The sequence below is a fragment of the Lampetra fluviatilis genome, chromosome 30 (assembly GCF_964198595.1).
Source record: "Lampetra fluviatilis chromosome 30, kcLamFluv1.1, whole genome shotgun sequence".
Lineage (NCBI taxonomy): Eukaryota > Metazoa > Chordata > Hyperoartia > Petromyzontiformes > Petromyzontidae > Lampetra > Lampetra fluviatilis.
The window spans coordinates 2,474,325-2,488,562 of NC_136304.1; positions in this window are offsets into that span (position 1 = coordinate 2,474,325).

A 14,238-nucleotide genomic window follows, 5' to 3' on the forward strand; every position below is an offset into this window, starting at 1 on the left:
ATACCTGAACCCGGATGACACTCGGATTCCAGGCTCCCTGCGGCCCGCGTGTGCGTTTTTTTTTATCGACTGCACATGCAGCGCCCACACAAGCAATATTAACTGGAGCAGCTGTCTCGCACAGCCTCACCCCTGTGCAGTTGATCATTGTTCACATGTCGTGTTGCGTTCCATCTGTGACAAAACATGTGCCTCTGGAATGATTTACTTCGACTCTTTCACGCGGTCTTTTAGTGGCGTGTTTCCTTAGCCTCCATCGATTTTATATATTGGGCATGCATTAAAAGTGTTGTTCTTCCGTGTGATACACCCGATGCAATTTCAGTGGCAGGTCATTCTTAATTGAATTCACCGTTCTCCCTTCCAACCCAAGTGTGTCGAGTTTTGCTGCCAACACATTGAACCTTTGCCTCTAAAAGTTGCCCCACATTTCCAACGCGCCATTATCAAAAGTTTCCAAATATTGAATCCGTCAGTAAGGAAGGCTGTACATTTTTAACGTAACTTCAGACAGTTTTAACTGAAAGACTCAAGTTGTTTTATTTGTGTTGCCAATATATACATAGAGGGAACACACACCGTCGCTACTGCAAACGACGAGATGCTGTTACGTGTCGGCGCTCGTTCCATTACGGTTTTAATTCTAGATTTTAAATTTTCGTGACTGCAAGGATCCATACTCTTTGGTTTTTTCGTTAAAGTCACGTAGGTTAAAATAAAACAGATACATTTGTATTTGTTCCTCCCCACAGAGAACTCGGTCCGCTGTGGCCAGTCCCACCTGTGGTAGTGCGCCTTGGTGTCCCTGCTGTCCCAAAGGCAAAGATAGCAGGGAAACTTGGTAAAACCGCCTTGGAGACGCATCAGGAATGCCACCATTTTGAAGTCTCCGATTACCTCTCAGCCATACTTCAAGGTGTCCAGCAAGGTCTTGATACCGTTGTAATCCTCTTTGAGGTGCACCGAGTGAGCCAGGGGAAGAGACGGGTACTTATTACCATTATAGAGCAGCACGGCTTTGAGGCTCCTGGATGAGCTGTCAATGAAGAGGTGCCACTCATTCTGGTTACAGGCGATTCCGATTGCCTCGAACAGACTGGTCACATTGTGGCAGAAGCAGAGCCCATCTTGAGGTGTGAAGAAGCTGCAAAAAGGTTGGTGACACTTCCTCTGATCTGCGACTTGCACACTTTCATCCAACAAGTTCCACTGCTTGAGCCTAGACATCAAAAGCTCGGCATTGGACTTGGTGAGACCAAGATCTCTGATCAAGTCGTTAAGGTCTTTTTGGTTGGGGTAGTATGGGTTTCTCTCCTTAGCTCCACCTCTGAAATTGTCATCTGGATCTACAACATCTTCCTCGCTCTCTGACTTGCTGCTCTCTTCTAAAGACGGCTGCTTTCTCTCCGGAGGAGTGGGTACGGGGAGCTCATGGCAGTGTGGCACCGGGGCGATGGATGAAGGAAGGTCCGGGTACGTGATAGCAGGTTGATTCTTGCCAGTCCGACGGTTGGAAGGGTCCACCACGCAGAAGCAGCAATACTAAAGTGGTCAGTGGGTTCCCGCCAAATTATTTGGATAGCGAACTTCATGGCTCTCTTTTCCCCTCTGTACCATCCTACAAAAATACATTTATTTCACTCATGACTAATGTGTAAGAGATTATCACAGCATTTTTCATATCTGATTTGTTTTTTCAATAACATTGAAAACTGTAAAACATTTTAAAATTAAAAACTTACATTTAAAAAAAAAAATGTGATGACATCGAATTCCGAGCAACAATTGTCGCAGGTGAAATGAGGTGCCCAGGGTTTGTCTTGATCCCCGACAGGCATGCCGAAATATGCCTTGTAGGCCTCACACATCTTAGCAGATGCTTCCACAGAGTACTTTAACGCTCTTGTCTTGATATATTGGCCGCAAAATGCGTCTGCCGGATGCTTGCAGCCTCTTGATGCCATCTCAGAAAAATGCAGATATGCATCCACTTAGGCAGCTGGAACTAAACTGAACTGGTGGGCTTAAGGCCCCTGTATTTATGCTACTATTTATATTACTGTAAAGCAGAGGTGTGGACTCGAGTCATGTGACTTGGACTCGAGTCAGACTCGAGTCATGAATTTGATGACTTGCGACTCGACTTGGACTTGCATAACAATGACTTTGTCCCACCTATGAGATGTGGACTCGAGTCATGTGACTTGGACTCGAGTCAGACTCGAGTCATGAATTTGATGACTTGCGACTCGACTTGGACTTGCATAACAATGACTTTGTCCCACCTCTGCTATACACTACTATACACCAGAGGTGTGGACTCGAGTCATGTGACTTGGACTCGAGTCAGACTCGAGTCATGAATTTGATGACTTGCGACTCGACTTGGACTTGCATAACAATGACTTTGTCCCACCTCTGCTGTAAAGTAATAGAATGTTCTAGAAGTTACTCCAAGTTTACTCAGCACTGAATCTATCTGGAATATTCTGGAAAATTGGTCAATTTCAAAATATCACTGTCCTGGTCACAAAAGAAAAGTTTGTGGGGAATAACAGTCATTTATTGTACTTTTTAGGCATAAGCAATTATAAAATAACACTTACTACTCAGGAACGAAACAAATTGTTACACAGTGTCATCAGTTCAAGAAATTGTGAAAAAAGGAATTGTGAAAAAGATTACGTGTTGCTTGTAATATTATCATGTCAAGCGACAAAGCTTTCCTACAAACGTGTTATGTTTATATGTCCAAGTATGCACATTTATTTCCTAATATTTAACAGATACTTTTTCAGACATAGCTTCTGTCTCGAAGCTAAAATGCATTCTTATTATATGGTGCTCTGTAATTAGTGCAGATCGATTGAATGCCCTGTGTATGTGCATGCACATTATAACACAGTTGGAACATTAGTCTCCTTAATCATCGCAACTCCCATTAGTACTAAGTCTCTGCGTACAAGACAAAGCTGGCAATAATAATGAAATGGTCATGAATAATGTTGCATATATTCCCATTAAAAGACAATTTGTAAATCCATAACCGTTGTTGTATTCATATGCATCGCGGTGCTGAAAATGTTCTTTTGTTGGTGTCCATTTTAAAAAAACAAAGTAACAGTCCACTGAGACCAAATGTCTTCGAGTGTAAAGTGTGAAGGTAACTTCACTACTGTAGGGTAAATGTATGGCATTTTAGAGATGCATCGATGCATACTTTATACTTTTATATATATTGTCTGACCTTCACGACATATGCATCGATTCGCGTAGTTGTATGGTGAATATGCAGCAGTGTGGTGTGCAGTAGGGTGGGTAGAATAATACATAGTGTAATATTACAAAAATATGCTAAAATACCTCTTGATATGCGAATTATTTTGTCAAGGCGCTCTTCCTCCTCCCTCCCAGCTTATATAGACGCTCCAAGCCCAGGACGTGTCATTCAGACTCTGTCTTATCGACAGACCTGTTCTTCACCTGAGGACGGCTGCTTGCGTTGTGGCCGAAACGTCGTGAGAATTATTTTATTATGTTTTATTTTATTATTTTATTATTTTCATTCTACGTGACTTTACCGAAAGAACCAAGAAGATGAATCCCTGCAGTCACGAAAGCTTTATATCGAAAATTTAAATAAGCTGTTTACAATTCGTGAAAAGTGCATTCTAATGTTTACTGGAAAAACATGTGAGCGAACCAAAAGCGACACCCTTACAAGCCATGGTCAATCCACTACTGGATGAAGACCTCCACAAGCCGCAGGGACCTCTCCCGATCCTGCGGTATAAATAATCCACCCGGTTCCTGCGCAGGAGCCGATTTCATCACTCTGTCTCCGCGGTAGACGCCCTCTGAAAATACGTTCCATTCCTTGGCTGTCACTCCATTACTCTTCTTTACAATCGCCCATCATATCTGCCAGCAGCGTCTCCTGCACAAGCCAACTCACTCTTATTAATAGTTTGGATGTGTTTGACACGTGTATGCTCTCTCATCCACGTGTTTATCGTTGTCTCCCCAATGTAATTCCAAGCACGTATCTCGCCCCGCTTCTCTCGTGCACTGTTTAGTTTTTGTTTTGCATGTCTAATTACCGTACTTGTTTCTTAGCCACATGTCGTGGCAGGTGCTATGCAATGTTTGGAAACTTTGTTCTTTAGGCTCTTTGGTAAGTTCAGCTCAAAAGCAGTGTCGCATCTTCTCATCTGCCTCTTTACTTAATATTCATATTTCTTTCATGGCCACCTTCACCAGCTCTCCCACGTTCACACACATTCACACTGCTGTGTTCTCCTGTTTTGTTTCTCCGACAGACGTCTCCAATAGGTGGCTAAAATTACGACGAAAAAATACATGTGCTTGATTCTAATCGTGACTCCGGATTGTGACAAGTGCATTGCATTTCTGGGAGGGTAAGTTGTGAGATGCCGAGACATTTAAGTTGTGGGAAATCTTCACTCTTGTCATGTTGGCTACACTGAACGGCTATTTTCAAGTTCACTCAATGGCTATTTCACTTTCCGTGTCCTAGAGAATACTTTTGCGATGGATGGATGGCTGAAGGAATAAAAATACCAATGCTGTCTAATCTGCTCAATGGCAAGCAAGCTCAGCACCAGCCTATTCAGATAGGCTACATCATACAGGTGTAGCATACAAATAACTCCCAATTCTGGACACTGGACACTCCAGAGAGGTTGCCAGATCGATCTCCCAGCACGGTAGTTGTAACAATGGTGAAAGTGTCTAAAATACTCCCACCTCTGTCCACTCATCAATATCATGAATACACCACTGTTAGTCGATCGGCAGAATTTGGTGTGGTAAAGGGTGGATACTCCCTCTTCTTGGACACATGTAGGATGGGCACAATTGTAGGATGGACAATAGCAGGAAAATTAAAAGTGTGTGTTTTTAAAAAAATTAAATAATGTAAACAGAGAAAGACCTAACAGAGAATGGCTTCACAATGTCGATTGAGCATGTTGGTACAGGACAGAGGAAAGTGGAAACAAATTATGAAATGCATCGTGGACATTTACAGGTCTCTCTGCCCAATGGATCGTGACGACGATGATGATGACGACTCACACTTCTTCCAAGATGTGTGGAAAGAGTAGGCCAAAAATACCCTATCTAGATCTCCTCTTGTGGGAGCAGTGGCGTGAGTAAGAAATTGCAGGGCTGCACCTTTATTTGTTATATACACCGTTGTGAAGCGAATCGCCTGCTGTACATGGAATTCGCAGCCACATTTACCTTTGCGTTGTGTGTATTATTTAGTGAAAATAGAAGAACAGGATAGAACAGAAACATGCCCTCTGAAGATTACCTCTGCATGTTTCTGTTATATATTGTTGGGAATAATACGCAATAAATATCTACACAATGTAATAACAATCATTATGAAAAACCCATTGAAAACACCTGAAGTATATGTGGCAAATATTTGTTTTGTGCGTCACTATTGAGGTCATTTCCCATGCCATGAACAACACATTTGCAAAATACCACGAAGGTCAGTCACATTTGCATGCCTCTTCCTTCAGAAATAAAATATCTATTGTAGCCCTTTAAAATGCGTAGAGAATTTATTTCCCATTTACTATCGGGCCAAAATGCTGTTTGACAGCAATTAATTAATTACATTTTGAGCTCCCACTTAGATGGTGTTGTGATCGGCTGAGGACGGAATTGCTTACCGGCGCAAGCTTCCGTAATGTTCAGCCTGGCTTTTATCGCATTTTCCGCGGCAGACGTGGCAAATTGATGTAATGGAGGATTATATGTAGACTGCTTAAATTCACCTTCGTCAAGTTGACCTCTTCTGGTTGAGCAGAAGGGTAGAGGTGTGGTGTCTGCACCAGTAGTGTAGCTTAGTGTTGTTGGCACGGGTCCTGGTGCCATTGATGAATATCCCTCCCCTCCTCCTTCACCCCCCGCTCTTGCACCTCCCCCCACCTCTTCGTAGTCCAGTACCTGCGACCCCTCTCACCTGAGAGTCCTGGTGCAGTTGCATCACCTGCACGCGCGGTGTTCACACCAAGAAAAACATGTATGTATGTGCTGTATGTTGAACTTCTTTGACACCGTACGTCGCCAACCGTGATAATCGAAGGTGCGGGGGAAGCACGACAAATTAAATATCGCTCTCTCTTTCTCTTGGGATACCAACACTGCACTGTGCTAAAGCGTGAGGGCTGCGAGGTGCCAGTAGGTGGCAGTACAGCAAGGAGTGTGGTCCATGGACAAATTTGATCCAGTCTTTGGATTGAGTCTGTGGGCTGCTTGTATCTGTGCGGAGCTTTGAGTTTAGCGCGGGTTTTATTTAGCGCGGGTTTAATTTTGCTTTGCTTTTAAATTGCGCGGGTTTTGTTTTGTACGGCTCTTGCACGGGGTTTCATTTTCCGCGGTTTTATTTTGTGCGGCTTTTATTTTGCACGGGGTTTTTTTTTTTGCACGGTTTTTATTTGGCGTGGGTTTTATTTTGCGCGGGTCTTACTTAGCGTGGGTTTTATTTTGCGCGGCTTTTATTTTGCGCGCGGTTTCATTTTCTGCAGCTTGTATTTTTCGTGGCTTTTATATTCCGCGGTATTTTATTCAGGTGCTTCATGGATTGGCGAAACATCGCAAAACGCAGGGCCTTCCCAAACAAGAGTTGTGAGATCCAGTGACGCCTTCTTAGGTAAATGGCATTGACTCCACGCCTTGCCCATCAGCGTTACAAATAGACCGGCTGTCATGTACTCGTTGTTTTCTCCTGGTTATCGTCGCTCGTTTAATTTCTCACAAGTATTTAATTTCCATAAAAAAATCTCAAATAATTATAGTAATTAAAGTTGACAATAGCAATTATAGTTCGAAACAAATATTTATTACCAACGAAATCATTGCTATGTAAAGCGTTTTCCGGAGTAATTGATGGCCAAGTCATCACTTCGGATACCGTGTGCGTTGCGAACCTTCCCCTCACACCTCTGATGAGCACGGTTGGTTACGTTTGGTGCGAAAGAAGTTCCACATCCATGCATGAGCATTATAGTTTGAAAATCGGCGATGATGAGAAGACTTAAGGCAGGCTTGTGTTGAGTGGACTACAGTTTAAGAACTTTGAAGTGAAGTTTATTTGTACATAAAATATACATGAGGATAGAAACAGGACGACAAAGATGTAAGATACTCGACAAAGTTCAGTGCAACTGATATGAAAATGATCGCGGTATCGTAAAATTCAAAATCATTTTCTTGGTTCTTTCGGTATTATTTTATTACTTCCCTTCTACGTGACTTTACGTGACTTTACCGAAAGAACCAAGAAGATGAATCCCTGCAGTCACGAAAGCTTTAAATCGAAATTTAAGCCATGTCGTCTTCGCTTCGACACGGACAGCTATCAGCTGGGAATGATGAAATCAGCTCACAACTGAATTGCAATTAGTGCCACACCTGAGAAACGCGTCATACGATGGACATGCGATGCGCGCGTGCTAATTTTTGCCTGCTGGGTTTGGCTCGATAGGCTGTGTGGGAGAAGATCTGATACTTCCAATGTTTCTCACCAGAAAACAAACGTAATCTTGGCATCATTGATCGATTCCTTTTGCTTTTCTTAGCACATTCAAGATAAAGTGATGAGCTCCATGCTCGGCAGCTAATAAATATGTATGTAATATAATGCACTCAAACGCATGCACGTACGCACACACAAATGAGAGCTGTAGGCTCGGAGGATGTGTGGATGGCAAGCATGTCTGCTGGGAGAAATGTGTGAATATTGACCTCTGTGCTTCGTCCCAGCTACTCAGAGAAAGCAGAGCATTTGCGCCCTTCTTGTCATCAATCGGTTCTTAATTTTGCTGACATTAATAAGAGGTGGAAATTAATCTCGTAAATTAGTCTCACTTTTTTTACGACCTTTTTGTAAATGCACTGCTAGATAAAGGCTCCCACATGCAATGTTGGTGACTGTTTTGTGTGTGTGTGTTTTTGTGTGTGTGTGTTTGTGTTTTTGTGTGTGTGTTTTTGTGCGTGTGTTTGTGTGTGTGTGTGCTTTTTGTGCGTGTGTGTTTTGTGTGTGTTTTTGTGTATTTTTGTGTGTGTGTGTTTTTTTGTGTGTGTTTTTGTGTGTGTGTGTGTTTGTGTGTGTTTTTGTGTGTGTGTGTGTGTATGTTTGTGTGTATTTTATCGTGGTTCACCACGGTTTCCCATTCGTGAGCGTGGGTTGAAGTCTGGCAGGGGGGGCGGCTGCTCGGAATTGAACTCATGTCGCTGAGTTCGTAAGACGATGGGCAAAACCACTGCGCCTTCGCTCCACCAAGCGATGTAACAAAGGAACATTTTGATCGAATGTACTTGCTAGACTGTGCAAGCAAATTTGTCAAAGCTGTTGTGAGTTCTTTTGGCTCTCTTCCAATAGCTGTTCTTCCATGTTCACTGGCAACCCCAATTCTGTATTCTAGGAGCGATGCTGACACTGAGAGGTGACATGTTTGCGTTTGACCGTAGCCGCAGGACCGTTATAAACATTGCAGTGACATTGAGCATTCCAATGTACTCGTAAAGGTTTGTGCGAATGTGCAATTTGAATGGCATATCCAAGTTGTGCGTTTTTTTTCTTTCCCAGTGTCCGGAGTGAGCATTATTTAACCACTAAATAAATGAATGGGTAAAGGGTATAATTATTTACTTTTGCGTGTACGTTGTCTATGTGAATAATAGGAGCATGTCTCCCACGAGGTGAACAATCTACCTCATTAAAATGCTGCCGATAGCCGTTACACAGAAACGGAATGGATTACTTTTCCCTCGGGAGTGTTATGCTTTTTTTTGTTGTTGTTGTATACATTTACATTGGTTTGTGCGGAATACTCGTTTGTGTCTTCACTCATTCTGCGCGAATGCTCAGCGACGTGGCCGGCTGCCTGTGAAACAAGCACGACTCAGGATATTAATTTGACAACAATCCCTGGCAAGTGCGTGCTTTTTTTACCGCCTTCACAAGGTATAATTGTTCATCAATCTTGCGCGGCACAATCGGTGACAGATCTGCAGCGGGGGAGAGACGCTGTTCGGGCCGGCGTACTTGAAACGCTCTTTTGCAGAACGCAATTGACGTTATGCACGTGTAGCTGATGCATTAAGCCATTTTGAGGAGCTTGGAGCTGGAATGAGGTATTGTCCGGAGCATGCTCTTCTTCTTGAGAACGGTTGTGCTGCAAGGTGTTTTGTATCTCTACTTTTTTTCTATTCAACGTTTCCCAACTTGTAATTGTATCTTGTATTTTTGTCATACACTATATGCATGCCGCCTTAAAATCATCGCGTTGAAAAGAGTTGTGCACAAGAATACCATTAAAAAAAATATCACATGAATCATTAACACTGCTTCATGACAACATAAGAGGCTGACATTGTGGATAAAAAAAGGTTATTCCTTCCCCAAAAAATGTACCTTGTTGCATATTTTTATGTTAAAAGGCAGTGCTAATTATGAGTGTGATCACTAAATTATATATTTAACATACACCTGTTTTGAAGATGTTTATACCTTTAATATGGGCAAAAAAAGTGAACTGCATAATGGATTTCAATGTTGATTGGTATCAAGAGAATATCTAGCACACAGGGAACAGATTAATATTTTTTTTTGTCTCCAAAAACTGTAACAGCTATTAAATATTTCCGAACTGAAATAATAGTTAAATGTATTCATGGAAAACGTATAATTTGGCAATTGCGACGTCGTGGACGCCGGGCTGAGAGGCAAACCTCTAACCTAGCTTCATTACAAACACATTATGCATTCAAGTCCTTGGTAAGGACATTACCACGCAGCCCTTCGATGCGGTGCTTTTGTCTCCCTCCTAAAGACTTGAATGTCTAATCGTGTTCAACATGGGCCAGCGCTCATTTACTCTGATATTAATAAACATATATACATTCATATTCGCAAGGTGTCTCGAGTATTATTTGAGAAATATTTGGTTTAATAAGGCTGGGAAAATTATAATACTTTTAAATGGCCGCATTCCCGCGTGAAATGCATTAATCATTCGTGGCGTGCTAAAAGCTGTCGCTTTATGTGATGCTTCAGGCCATAGCCTGACGGATAGCTTGCAGTTCACCGCAAAAAAAAAATTGCTAAAAAATACAAAGATTAAATTATGAATGTTACTAAAACATTCAAGCCTCGTAGCTTTTATTTTTCATGAAACATCCACGGGAGATGTAAATTAGGAATGGCGCTGCGTAGGTTTTTGGCCGCTGTGCTGTACAGCTCTCTGATGTGTTTTTGGGTTCTTACCGCGTGTTGTTCAGCGTAAGGTCCAGAAATTTCGCTGCGTATGCTGGAACCTTCCACGTAGAATTGAATTGAACAGCTAGCTTTCGCCCATGGTTATATAGCGCTGCGGGCTGCTGTTGGAAATACATAAAAAATTGAAAGACGTGAAACTGTAGAAGAATTGTTCATAACAGGGCCCTTATAAAAAAAGACCATAAAATCAGCACATCCTTTTATGGAAAAGGAAAACCATATTTGACTTGAGTTAGTGGTTCTCTCTGCTCCTGTGTAAAATGTTTTGTGGAAGGAAAAAAAATTAAGTCTGGCCCGTCACCGTGTGGGCGTGAATCTGACATTTAAAGAGGCGCGCTCAAGGCTATATAACCCCACGCTGTGTGGCATGTATGCAAGCGGCAGGATACTGAGGAGGAACATGTGGGCAGGCAATATATGGTGAGCTTTTGTGATGGGAAGGGGAGGAGGAGGAAGGCGAAATTGAGTGTGTGTCTGCATAACCAAGATGAGACAGATTTACGTGTATTCTATCTCCTATGCAGGCACACGGTGTAGGTGATGGTGTCCCACTGATTTGGACAATAATTACAGCGCCTTTCTTTGACGGATTAATGTGAGGAGGTTTGCACACTTCCGTTTAATACACATGTGTTTTCAGCCACGTAATTGGGCATATGCAATATCTATTAGTTTATATTGTGTAACAAAAAAAACCAGCACATGATGAATTACGATTCTTAATTCATGCAAATGATGACTGATGTTGGTGAAGAGGAATAAGAGTATTTTATTTAGTAATGTGTGGAAGGTAGGGCCTCTGCCAGAGGTCGCAACCGGGTACCCGATACCCGTACCCTAATATTAACAAAAACCTCCTTCAATGAAATAATGCAAAATCTGGAAAATCCAATGTGGACAAATTTGACTTAAGACCTGTCTTGAAGGTGGACTTCTTGATTACGATAACGATAGCCACAGTAATGGAGGCGATAATGGCCCTGATTAACCTTTTAACGTTTTACTCTCTGATGCAAGAATCAGCGCTGTCACGTGAGAGAGCGAGTGACGATATCTGTCACGTGAGAGAACGAGGAACGATAGCTGTCATGCATTCTGCTCCAGCACTCAGCCCCTGTGGTCGGGGACACGACCATCGCTTAATTGCCACTCGTGTGAAATATTTTACGAACACATTTTTATTTTAGAAGGGGGTCTGCGTCTTCAGTAGTGGGTTCGGCATGAATTATTAAAAGGGGGTGAAAAATAATCTAAATTATTGTTTTGGGATTTAATGTGAATGTAGTCAATGGCATCGCCAGAAATGTGTTTTTTCTTAATTTTATTTACTCACAATGTAATCTCAGTGCTCATTATAACGGACAGTGTCCATTGCAGTGGTGATGGCTGGAAGAATCTCAGTGTCCATGACAATGATGATGGCTGGTAGGGAATCTCAATGTCCATTACAATGATGATGGCTGGGAGAATCTCAATGTCCATTATAATGGACATTATAATGGGCCAAGATGGTGGCTGGTAGAGAATCTCAGTGTCCAGTGTCAAATGATTGCGGCTCACCCAATAGTTCAGAAGCAGACATGACAATGCACACCGAGATTCTCGCAGTCACCGTCTTTGAAGCTAAGCTCTAATTTTCCCAATGATGCTGCCATTGTCGTCATATGGCTCACCACTCAGTTGTTGCATTTAATCGATGACATCTTATGGAGGGGGTAGCCTTGAGGCGTGTGCACCGTGCCTGAAATGACAATGTCGTAGCAGTCCACCGCTGCGGACATAATCCCATAAGAGGGTTAACTATGTGGAGGTGCTGGGCTGATTGTTGCACGACCAGTCCATTCCTAATTGTCAGTGCAGCACAGGCAAATGTGCGATCAACCCTCCTTGACCGTGGCACCGCCGACTTGCCATTGACCGCCGCTCACATCAGGCGTTTGGCTCGACGGTGATTCTATCGGCTTCGACAACTGTGCGCTGTCCGTCGTGCACTGACTGTCGAGACAGCTACGGTGCTTGTCCATGCATTCGTCATTAGCCACACCGACTATTGCAGCTTTGGCTGTGCTAGCAGTGAGTGCATCTGTAGTAGGTTCACTTGAGAGACACACAAATTCAGGAGGCAACACGCTTATTCTACGACCACAACGGGGTAACTACATATCCAGTAACCACAACGGGGTAACTACATAACCGGTAACCACCACGGGGTAACTATATTAACGGGTCAAGTCAGTTGGCACACTGCCTGACCCACGATGCCGAGCAGGAAGACCGGAGACGGAGGAGAAGACGTAGCACGGCGGGATCCATTCCAGCAGACAGCCCCGATGCAGCCCCAGGACTCCACTTTTATGCCCCTCAGCGTGGTCCCGCTCCGCCCTCGGACACGCCCCCTTCTGGAACCTACTGGAAGGTTCTGGGCCCTACGACACGTGTCCCCTCTGTTACCTTCGGCCTACATCTTCACCTCGCCCTATCACGTGCCCTTGCCAGCCAATCGGGCTACTACATCCTCAAATGCCCCCTACTCTGCCAGCCCCCAGAACCATGCTCCCCTAGAGACCTCTTCCATGACATCGTGTACTCTGCTAGCAGAGAGGGCTACTACACACGCAATTCCCCTCTCTCTGTCGGTAGATGGCGCTAGGCGCTGTAGTGTCACTACACATCCGCTACAGTCGGTGTTGAATGCTACGGCTCAACTTGATCCCATCACGACCTCGATAGCGCACGAGTTACATCGGCTACCCATCGCACATGGGATTATTGATCAACTATGTCTACTCGTCTAAAAGAGTCTTCACCGATCTGCACCGTCCCATCTCACTGAGCAGTGTGCAGTAGCAGCCTCAATGGACCCCAATCGACGTCGTCTATGACGAGCAGTCCACAGTGACCCTACTGCTCCTGCTGCTGCTCTAACCGTGTCCACCTCTTGCGGCGATACAGGGTCTCTGGCCCAGACACACCGGGCCCAGTTACCGACAGCAAAGGATCAGTATCCATCCTTGAGTCTGAGCCAGTTTTGCAGCAGTATTTCAGACGCTGTCTTTCCGACAGACCTGTTCTTCACCTGAGGACGGCTGCTTGCGTTGTGGCCGAAACGTCGTGATAATTATTTTATTATGTTATATTTTTATTATTGTATTATTTCCCTTCTACGTGACTTTACCGAAAGAACCAAGAAGAAGAGTATTAAAGCAGTTTTTTTCCAAAGAGCTGGCTACTATATGTGATCAGCACGCATTCGTAATGGACGTTACTGGACTGATAAGAGCGCGCAATAACAAGTGATCAGATTTACTTAACTCATTGTTTGAGAGGAGATCTCTTGGTAACCTATACGGCCTGAACAGATTGCACTTATGAGCAGCAGGTACTCACATGTTCACTGCTTTGTGTGCAAAACTTACATTTTAAACTTAACCCTACTGGCAACCAGTGTAATTTTCATAATAAAAAAAATAGTGGGAATTGATAAACACAAAATTCAACACTTGTGAATCACTCTCGCAACTGCTTATTGTACGAGCTCTAACTTTTTTAATAAGCAGCCATATAATTTAAAGAGAAACTGGTCGATGACCGAATGTGCAAATAGGCCACAAGGGAAACAGTGGAACAATTCAGGAATGTTACGTCCTCGAAAGGACCAACTTCTTGTTCCATAATTTATTAGATGCGACATACATATCATCAGCCATGGTCAATCCACTGCTGGATGAAGTCCTCCCAAAGCCGCCGCCATCCCTCACGATCCTGGCGTGTAACAATCCACCTGGCGTGCAACATTCCACCTGGCGTGCAACAATCCACCTGGCGTGCAACATTCCACCTGGCGTGCAACATTCCACCTCTCGCCTGTGCGTGTCCTCGGCAGCCACCGTGCCCATTCCTTGGCTGCCACTCCGCTG